The sequence below is a fragment of the Chrysochloris asiatica genome, unplaced genomic scaffold (genome assembly GCF_000296735.1).
Source record: "Chrysochloris asiatica unplaced genomic scaffold, ChrAsi1.0 scaffold00252, whole genome shotgun sequence".
Classification (NCBI taxonomy): Eukaryota; Metazoa; Chordata; class Mammalia; order Afrosoricida; family Chrysochloridae; genus Chrysochloris; species Chrysochloris asiatica.
This window is the reverse complement of record NW_006408770.1, coordinates 1,996,238-2,006,671: the sequence shown is the minus strand read 5'-3', so window position 1 is coordinate 2,006,671 and position 10,434 is coordinate 1,996,238.

The following is a 10,434-nucleotide window of genomic DNA, read 5'->3' as shown; positions in this document are numbered from 1 at the left end:
GGAAAAAGAAAGTTATCATAAATTCCTTACTCCAGGAAGTGGTTTAAATAAAAAGAAAGTGACCATAAATTCTTTACTCACTTCAGGAAGTAACCAAAGAAAAAGAGAGAGATCATAAAGTCTTTACTTCAGGAAATAAAAAAGTTACCCGAATATTATAATAAACAGGATTATAATTTTTTTTCCACATCTGTAAATTCTGATACCAGGGGAACCAAAGAAAATATACACAAAATTAACTCAAGCACTGGGTGTGATAGAGCAGGCTGAATTCCAAAGGGCCCTAATAGTAAGCACGCCTACCTTACCCATCAGCCCTGGCGCTTCCATTCTTTGAACAGCGGGTATAATACGGAAGGCTCAGGCTGCTGGTGTCCATGTTAAATTATGGCCATTTGGTGGCAGTATAGCACCAGAAAAGAATTATTGAGCGCGCGCGCTTTCTCTCTCCCCCGCCCTTTCTGTTTGAAAAAAAAAGTTTTCTTTTGCATTACAATAAACGTTCTTTCTGTTGTGCTAAATTTCTAGAAGAAATGAACAAACAGGCAAAAGAAGAATGCCTGAAATAAAGACCCATGGAGTATATTGGTGTTGCTGTTAAGTGCTGTCAAATGAATTCCTACCCACAAGGGTTTCCAAGAAGCAGCTGGTGAGCTTGAACCACTGACCTTGAAGTTCAATGCATTAGCCCATAGTGCCACACCAGGACTCCATCCAGTATATATGTGTTGTAAACTCAGAAAACACAAGTAAATGGATAACTCCTCTACCCAGTAATGACAGATTATTTTTGCAATGCATGAGAAGAAGGTGCACATGGCCCAAGCCATGGTATTTTCAATAATCTCATATGCATATAAGAGTTTGACAATGAATAAAGATTAGAGAAAAATTGATGCATTTGAGTTATGGTTTAGAGGAGAATATTAAAAGTACCATGGACTGTCAAAAGAACAAAAATACCTGTCTTGGAAGAAGTACAGCCAGAATGCTCCATTGAAACCAGAAAGTCCAAACTTCATTTCTCATACTTCAGACATATCAGGAGGGATCTGTCCCTGCAAAAGGACATAATGCTTGGTAAAGTGGAGAGTCTGCAAAAAAGAGGATGACACTGTAAGACATTATATAATGTCTTGGTTCCTCTTGGTTATGAGGTCACCGACAAATGCTCAAGAAATTCAATCTGTACTCATTTTAGTGAGAATGTTGTTGTTGTTGTTAAGTGCCTTCCAGTTGGTTTCAACCCATAGCGACTCTGAACAGGGTTTCTGAGGCTGTAAATCTTTATGGGAGCAGAAACCCTCATCTTTCTCCCAGGGAGCAGCTGGTAGTTTCGAACTGCTAACCTTGTGTTTCACAGCCTGATTCGGAACCACTATGCTAGAATGAGGTTTTCTTTATTCGATTTTGTAAAATTGGGTGCCCAACCCAGGAGACTAGGGCAGACATGCAGCAAGGCCTGCTCAAAAAGAATTTTATTCCCCTGTCTTGAGAGTCCCTTTCCCAGTTAGTATGGAGCTCACAATCTAGCCCAGATGGCCTTAATGACTATATTCTTAATGAAAGTTCTTAGTCCTAGAACACATTTCTTTTCCCCGTCCCCAAATTCATCAGCTGACATACCACTGGGTGTGAATCAAAAACCTATGTCTGGTCTAGCAATCTCTTGCACCCTTTATTCCTGAAAATGGATCATTTTGAGAATTTCTTACAACACCCAACAAAATGGATTGGCACAGTGGCAACAGCAATGGATTCAAGTGTGGCAACAATTGTGAAATAGGTTCAGGACTTCACAATGTTTCATTCTGTTGTAAAGTGTGTGATTCCTGGTATGGTAATGTAGCATAAGCTCTCCACTGCTAACCCTAAGGTTGTTCTGTGTGTGTGTGTCACTATGAGTTTGTACCAATTCAATAGCACCGAAAAACAACAACAGATTGAATAAGTATGGTAAAAGAATACAGAGCTAGCACAAGCCTTTCCTGATTTTAAAGAATGCAGTGTCTCCTTGTTCTGCTGTAACAACTGCCTCTTGGTCTCTGTACAGGTTCTTCATAAGCATAATTAGGTGTTCCAGAATATATTCATTTTCGGCAATGTTGCCCATAGCTCATCATGATCCACACAGTCAAAAGCCTTTGTGTAGTCAATAAGACATCTTTCTGGTATTCTCTGGTTTCAGCAAAAATATTCCTGGTTCCATGTCTAACTCTGAATGAATCAAGCCAGAATTTATGGTAGATAGCTTTTGAAGTTCTTTTCCAGCCATTTTAAAAATTATCTTCAACAAAATTTTACATGCATGAGATATTAATCATATTGAGTGATGAGTTCCACATTCCTTTGGGTGACCTCTCTTTGGCATGGGAACAAAAAATATGATCAAGTAGCTGTTTTCAAAATTTCTAGGCCTAGATGGCAGAATGCTTCCAATGCTAACTGTTTGGTGAAAGATTTTAATTGTAGTCTGTCAATTCCTCTGGTGGTGGTTATGTGGCGTGTAGTCGGTTCCAACTCATAGTGACTGTACAGGGTTTCTGAGACTGTGAATCTTTACAGGAGCAGAAACCCTCATCTTTCTCCAGAGGAACAGCTGGTAGTTTCAAATTGCTGACCTTAAGGTTCACAGCCTGATTCTTAACCACTAGGCTACCTAGTCAATTCCTTTTTCTCCAGTGTCTTCTTTGCAGCCTGGACTTCTTCCTTCAGCACCATCGATACTTGATCTTATGCTGGCTTTTGAAAGGGTTGAACATTGGCCACTTCATTTTGGCAGAGTGACTCTGTGTATTCCTTTCATCTCTTTTTGATGCTTTCTGCATCATTCAATTTGCCTGTATTGTTTTTAAGTTCCCTCAATTTGTTTTCCACTCATAGAGACCCTGTATAGGGTTTCTGAGACTATACAGTACTTACCCGACAGCACCACACCAGAAATACATTATGCCCATAGAATCCTTCAATATTTCTAGTCCAGCATTGAATTGTTATATATATTTGTTATTTTTGTTAAGTGCTGTAGAGTGGGTTCAGACTCATAGAGACCCTGTATAGTGTTTCTAAAGAGGCACTTTTAGAACTGCAGACCTTAGGGTTAGCAGCAGAGAGCTTATGCTATATTACCATACCAGGAATCACTCTCTGTCTCTTTCTCTCTCTCTCTATGTAATTTAAGTCTCTTTATTGATAAGACTTAAAACAATGTAAAACCAGGAAGATACCTTTACCCTTATATGTCTTCAAAACAATATAGAACTATTTATAATTTCTTCAACTGTCATTTCCTGAAAGAAGTTGAATCTGATTACATATTCTAAATCAGTATACAACCACTGCATATCTTTCCGTCATTGTTAAGTGCTGTCTAGTGGGTTCAAACTCATGATGACCGAGTATAGGTTTTCAGGGGAACAGCCAGTGAGTTTGAACTGCTGATCTTGCAGTTCCAACCAATCTAGTGGTCCAGGGCTTATTCTATAGTACCACACCAGGACTCCTTACCAACCTGGTTTTTGTTGTTTTTTAAAGCTTTTATTGTGAATTGAGTGATAGTTTACATGGTAGAACATAGGTTTTGCACTCAACAAATCATTGTTTCATTGCAATGATTATAATCCTCTCCATGCATCATCAGTTAACAGTATGTGCCTCTATTCCTTTTTTTTTTTTAGTGTACACAAAAACAATGCAGGAATATATAATCCTTTAAACAGTTAAAGGGCACATTTTACAAGCTAGCCTCCTGGCCACTAGCATACAGCCTCTCAGCTGCACTATTTCTCCATGCCACCACTTCTGCCTTTGTGGATGGTATCTCTGCCTCTCTGGTTAGGATCCCAACATTCCACTCATGCTCTTCCCTCTTGATGGTCCTAGGTTCCTCTGTTCCTGGAATGTAAGATTAACTATGCCTCCCTTTTTGTTACACATGTTCTACCTTTACAGTTGTGACAATCACAATTAGTCATGATAACAATTACTCACTATTGAATCAAAAGAATCCTATCCCTATATCCATTCACCAAACCCATATAAACAAGATGAAAACTATTCAGTGGGGAATCTACCATCCCACCTCTGAAATGAAAGTCCCTCTTGAAAACTTGTAAGCCAGCGACTTTGTGCCTTTATACTCCCTCATTTTAAGTATCCAATGTCTAAGTTACCCATCCCTATCAACCCTGTGTACTGAGGAAATAGACCTGATCCTTGATGTGAAGACACCTTGCCTCTCCTTTGGTATTTTGAACTACCACATCCTTAAGTAAAGGTCAAATTCATCAAATTGTAGCAATTTACACTTGCTTCCTGTATCAAATTTATTTACTTTCTTCTAGTCAAGATCTGATCATCAAGCTATCCAATCTAGGTCAAATAGGTACTATCTGCAAGTTTGGGTGTTCTTGCACACCTCTCCCTACTTTATATCAGCTGGATGCTTCACTGTCAGCTTTAGATCCCAGTGGCTAAGTCAGTTTCCATGGGCTCAAGAGTTCCCAAGTCTCCCCAAACTTCAGACCAACTACCCCTTCCTCTTCACTCTCTCATCTCAAGAACCACAGAAATCTATGGTACATGGTCAAACTCAGCTCATGTCTTTTTTATTGCCTTTCTCCCACTTCCACTCCCAGGTAGACTAATGCAGTCATCAGCAAGCTTACAAGCCTGCTCATGTATTTCCTTTGAGATTCAGTCTTGGAAGGGAGTTTCTCTTGAAGGGCCTTGAAGGCTTGTCTTGATCACTCCTGGGCTTGTTCTTGTAATAGCCAAAAAGTCTGCTTTTTTTTCTGCTGGTCTTTCTTTCAAGATACCTTCTGTTCCATTAGCTGCTCCAGGTGGGTCTATATGTCCTTTCACATGGGAATGGCCCACATCAGAAAATTCTGGGTGGGGCTCAGGATTCCAACGCCCTATACTCAACAAAGGCTCCACAAGAAGCCTATTTCACTGGGCAAGTTCTAGAACCTCTTCTTTTATAATTTTATAAAATATATTTTACATATATTCTATAAAACCCCTGTTTTATTTTGTTACTAACCGTTATCACTATCTGGAATTAACTCAGTAGTGTTTTTAATGTATGTCTCCATGCACTACAATATTTCCTAATATAGGTCTCTTGTGTTCTTAAGTGTCTTAGATCCCCAGGGTCTAAAACTGTGTATAGTACAAAATGGGTGCTGAATGAGTACGTTTTATATATAAAAAAAAAGCATGTATGAATGACAGGCCCAGAAGGGTTTCCAGGGCGAGCTGGGCTTCTCTTTCTCCTATTCAAGCACCTTGTCTTGGAACCACAAAATAAAGCAACACAGAGTTTCCCCGCCAAGAAGTTTCTAGACATAGATGACACAGCAAGGTGGAAAATTTTATGCGCATGCCCAGATAGGACAAGTGACGCCATCTTTGTGTCTCTCCAAAAATACACTCAAATATCTTCATCTACCTCCCTTCCCTTCTTCTCTGTAAAGTATACTACCACATGAACCAAAGAAACTATCCATAAAATAAACTCAAGCACTGGGTGCAAAAGAGCAGGCCGAATTCCAAAGGGCCCTAAAAGTAAGCACGCCTACCTTACCCATCGGCCTTAGCGCTTCCATTCTCAGAACAGCAGGCACAACAGGGAAGGCTCCAGCTGCTGCTTTCTGTTAATTTATGGCCATTTGGTGGCAGTGTAGTGCTAGAAAAGAATTATTAAACCGCTCATTCCCCCCGCCTTTTCTGTTTGAAAAAAAGTGCTCTTTAGTATTACAATAAGGAGCTCTGGTAGTGTAGCCTAGTGGTTATGAATTGGGCTTTAAACCTCAAGATCAGTAGTTCGAAACTACCAGGTGTTCCGCGGGAGACGATGAGGCGTTCTGCTCCCTTAAAGATTTACAGCTTCGGACACCCTGTACAAGGTCGCCATGAGATCAAACAGACTCCACATCACACAGCAGTAGCACCAGCAGTATTATAATAAAAATTCTGTCCAAGATCCCTAGTTTCTAGTGGTGGTTTGGTGCCATTGAGTTGGTTCCTACTCCTAGGGACCCTGCATAGAGTTTCAGACACTGTAAATCTTTACAGAAGAAAGCCCAATCTTTCTCCCATGGAATGGCTGGTAGTTTGAAACTTGCTGACCTTCACGTTAGCAGCAGACTGGTAACCATTATGCTATCAGAGTTCCTTTAGCCCAATTTCTAAAAGAGTTTAAAGCTTTTTTCATTTAATGAACAAACAGGCAAAACAAGAACACCTGAAATAAAGACTCAATGAGCATATTTTGTTGTTGTTAAGTGCCAACCAGTCAGGTCTGACTTTGCAATTCCAACTGACATTGCAGTCCAGCACATTAACCATATCACCACAAATAAGTGGATAACTCCATTACCCAGAAATGAGTTTATTTGTGCAAGGTTTGTTTGATAATTTGGTTCAGGTTTTCTCTGGTGACTAGTGAGTTACGTGTCGGGCTGATAACATTAAAGTCACAGGTTTGAACTCACCAGCCATTCATGAGGGAGTACTATGAGACAGTCCGCTTCCTTAAAGTCTTCAAAACACTAAGGGGCAGTTCTACTCTGTCTTATAGGATTGTAATGAGTTACAATCTACTCAATGACAGTAGGTTAGGATTTTGGATTTCATAGAGTGAACAACAAGCAAAATAAGAACACATGAAATAAAGCTTGACTGATGTGTTGTAAACTCAGAAAACAAAATAAGTGGATAACTCTAATACTCAGAATTGACCCTTAATAATCTCAAGTATTGCTTTTTATAACTGGTAGTGTTTTTTCCCTCTTGAAGGGCTCCTCCTGGAAAATAGGTTGCTAAAGCACTCCTAGATTTACTATTAGACCATACCACCATATCAGACCGTTATTATCCTACTTGCCCACACCTGCTTACTGTAGGACTCAGTACAGAAAGATATGCTTTACACTGTGGATTTCTGGTGGGGTGCTGTGGATCAGCCTTGGACTGTGAACCACAAAGTTAGCAGTTCACACCCAAAGGCTGCTCCTCAGAAACCTTACATAGGCTTGCGATGAGTGGGAACTGATTTGGTGGTACTTAACAAACAGCATAGTGATTACAATCGGGCTGCTAATCTCACAGTCAGCAGTTCGAAACTACCAGCTGTTCCGCGGGAGAAAGATGAGTTTTTCTGCTCCTGTAAAAATTTACAGCCTCGGAAACCCTGTATAGGGTCACTATGAGTCAGAACCAACTCCACAGCACACAACAACAACAACAACCAAAAAAAACCTATTCTCCTGGTACACAAGGAGAGAGGCTTAACCATAGTTTGGTTTTGTGTATCTTAGCTAAGTAATGTGGGTAAGAGTGGTTGCACTCAGTAAAAGTTTTTTTCTGGGAAAAAAGTATGGGTGGCTGGGTGGGGTAGTTTTTAATCACTGCCATTTACTATGATGAGAGATTTGGTGTGACGCTATGGGATCCTAAGATTGGTTTAAACCACAAGGTTGGCAGTTCAAGCTCACCAGCTGCTCCTTGGATACTCTATAGAGTCACTATGGGTCGAAACCAACTCAACGGCACTTAACATCATCAACAATATATACTGTGGTATGCTGTAACAGTCTAGAACTTAAAACTATTAGGCAAATCTGTCACACAAGACAACTATAAAGTGTTCAAGAGCTAATATGTCAGTTTGAGGAGAATGTGCACCTGACCCAAGTCAGGATATTTTCTTTCTTTTTCTTTTTTTTTTTAAAGTTTTTATTGTGAATTGAGTGATAGTTTACAGGGCAGATCATCAGTTTTACATTAAACAAATCATATGCTTTGTTTTATTACAATGATTATAATCCCCTCAATGTACAATCAGTTAACAGTACTTCTATTCATTTTAGCTCTTATTTTAAACACTCAGGCATATATAATACTTTAAACCACCAAAGGGCACATTCTACAAGCCTGCCTCCTGGCCACCAGCTCTCAGTCCCTCTCTTCCCAAGAATCTAGAGTCCTCAGCTGCACCCTTTCTCCATGTCCCCATCTCTGCCTCCATCTCTGGTGTTGCTGCTTCTCTGGATAGGGTCCCACATTCCCCTTGTGCTCTTCTCCCTGGATGGTCTTATGGTCCTCTGATTCTGGACTGTAAGATTTACTACTCTCCTCTTTTTGTTACAAAACTTCTACCTTTACAATTGTGACGGTCGCAATTAGTCATGGTATCAATTACTCATGACTGAATTATAAGAATCTTATCCCCATATCTTTTCACCAGAACCATCTAGACAAGATGAAAACTATTCAGTGGGGACTCTATCTTCCCCTGCACACTCTGAAACTAAACTATCTCTTGAAAACTTGTAAGCCAGTCACTTCGTGCCTTTATTGTCCCCTCATTTTAGGTAACCAATGTGTAAGTTGCCTATCCCTATTTACCCTGTATAGTGAGGGGATAGCATTGATAATGGATGTGAAGACTGCTTTCCTCTCTGTTGATATTTTGAGTATACTACTACATCCATGAGTATAGGTCAAGTTCTTCAAATTGTAGCAATTTACCCTCATTTCCTTTATCAAAAAAATTTTTTTTTTTTTTTTTTATCTACCTCTAGTCAAATTCTGATTATCAAGCCATTGAGGCTAGGTCAAATGGGTACTATCTGCAAGTTTGACTGTTCTTGTGCATCTCCCCTCACTTCATATCAGCTGGATGATTCACTCTAAGCTCTAGTCCTCCATGGCTATGTCCTTGTCCATGGACTCAGGTGTCCCCAGCTCACACCACACTTGGGACCAACCAGCCCTTCCTCTTCTCTCTCTCATCTTCAGGTCAATAAGCGTCTATGGAACAGGGCTGAACTCAGCCCATTTCTTCACTGCTATCTTTCCCACTCTTCCACTCACCAGTAGACCACTGTGGTCACCAACAAGCTCACATGCCTACTCATGTATTCCCTTTGAGTTTCAGTCTTAGAGGGAAGTTTTTCCTGAAGGAACTTAATTGCTTGCCTTAATGGCTTCCTGGTGAACAAGTTGTTTATTCTTGTAGTAGCCATCATATTGCCATTTTTGTTTGGGGTTTTTCCTGCTTTTTTGTTTGGGGTTTTTTCTTTGAAGATCTATCTTCTGTTGCTCTAGCTGTTCCAGGCTGGTCGGCCAAGCCAGGCAAATTTCAATCATCTCATATGCATGTGAAAATTGGTCAATGAATAAAGAATACCATAGGACCACTCAGTGTCCCCTTGTTCTATTCAAATGACTACCTCTTGGTATATGTACAGGTTCTGCATGATCACAATTAAGAGTTCTGGAAAATATTCATTCTGCAATGTTGTCCATAGCCCATCATGACCCACACAGTCGAAAGCCTTTGTGTAGTCAATAAAACATCTTTCTGGTACTATCTGCTTTTAGGCAATATCCACCTGTTTCAGCAATGATGTTGCTGGTTCCTTGTCTTCCTCTGAATCTTGCTTGAATTTATAGCAGTTCTCTGTTTGTGTACTTTTCCAGCCATGTAAAAAAATTATCTTCAACAAAGTTTTACATGCATGAGATATTAATGATACTGAGTGATGACTTCCGCATTCCTTTGGGTCACTTCTCTTTGGAATGGAAGCAAATAAGGATCTCTTCCAATCTGTTGGCCATGTAGCTGTCTTCCAAATTTCTTGGCTTAGCTAAGAGCTAGCTTCCATTGCTGCATCTGTTTGTTGAAAGATTTCAATTTGTAGTCCGTCAATTCCTAGAGCCTTCTTTTTCTCCAGTGTCTTCTTTGCAGCTTGGACTTCTTCCTTCAGTACCATCGGTACTTGATCTTATGCTAGCTTTTTAAAAATTTGAACGTCATCCATTTCTTTTTGGTACAGTATCTCTGTGTATTCCTTCCATCTCCTTTTGATGCTTTCTACATCATTCAATGTTTTGCCAGTGTTATTTTTAAGTGCCTGAAGTTGTTTTCCACTCATAGTGACCCTGTATAGGATTTCTGATAAATGACTGGTGGGTTTGAACTGCTGACCTTACAAGTACCAGTACAGTGCTTATACTACATCTCCACACCAGGACTACACTATGCTCACAGATTCCTTCAATATTTCAAGCCAAATATTGAATTACATATGTATATTTGTGTTGTTATTTTTGTTAAGTGCTTTAGACTGGGTTCAGACTCAGAGACCCTGTATAGGGTTTCCAAAGAGGGTTTTGTAGGTTTGAACTGCTGAACTTATGTTTAGTAGCCCAGAGCTTATGCTACATTGCCACATCAGGAATCACTCTCTATCTCTTACTTTTTCTCTCTGTCTTTGTAATTTAGTCTCAGTATTGGTAAGACCTAAAACAACGTAAAACCAGGAAGATAAGCAAATAATACGAGAAACTGGGTTCTATGAAGAAAAACGTGGCATCAGGATTGGAGGAAGACTCATTAACAACCTGCGATATGCAGATGATACA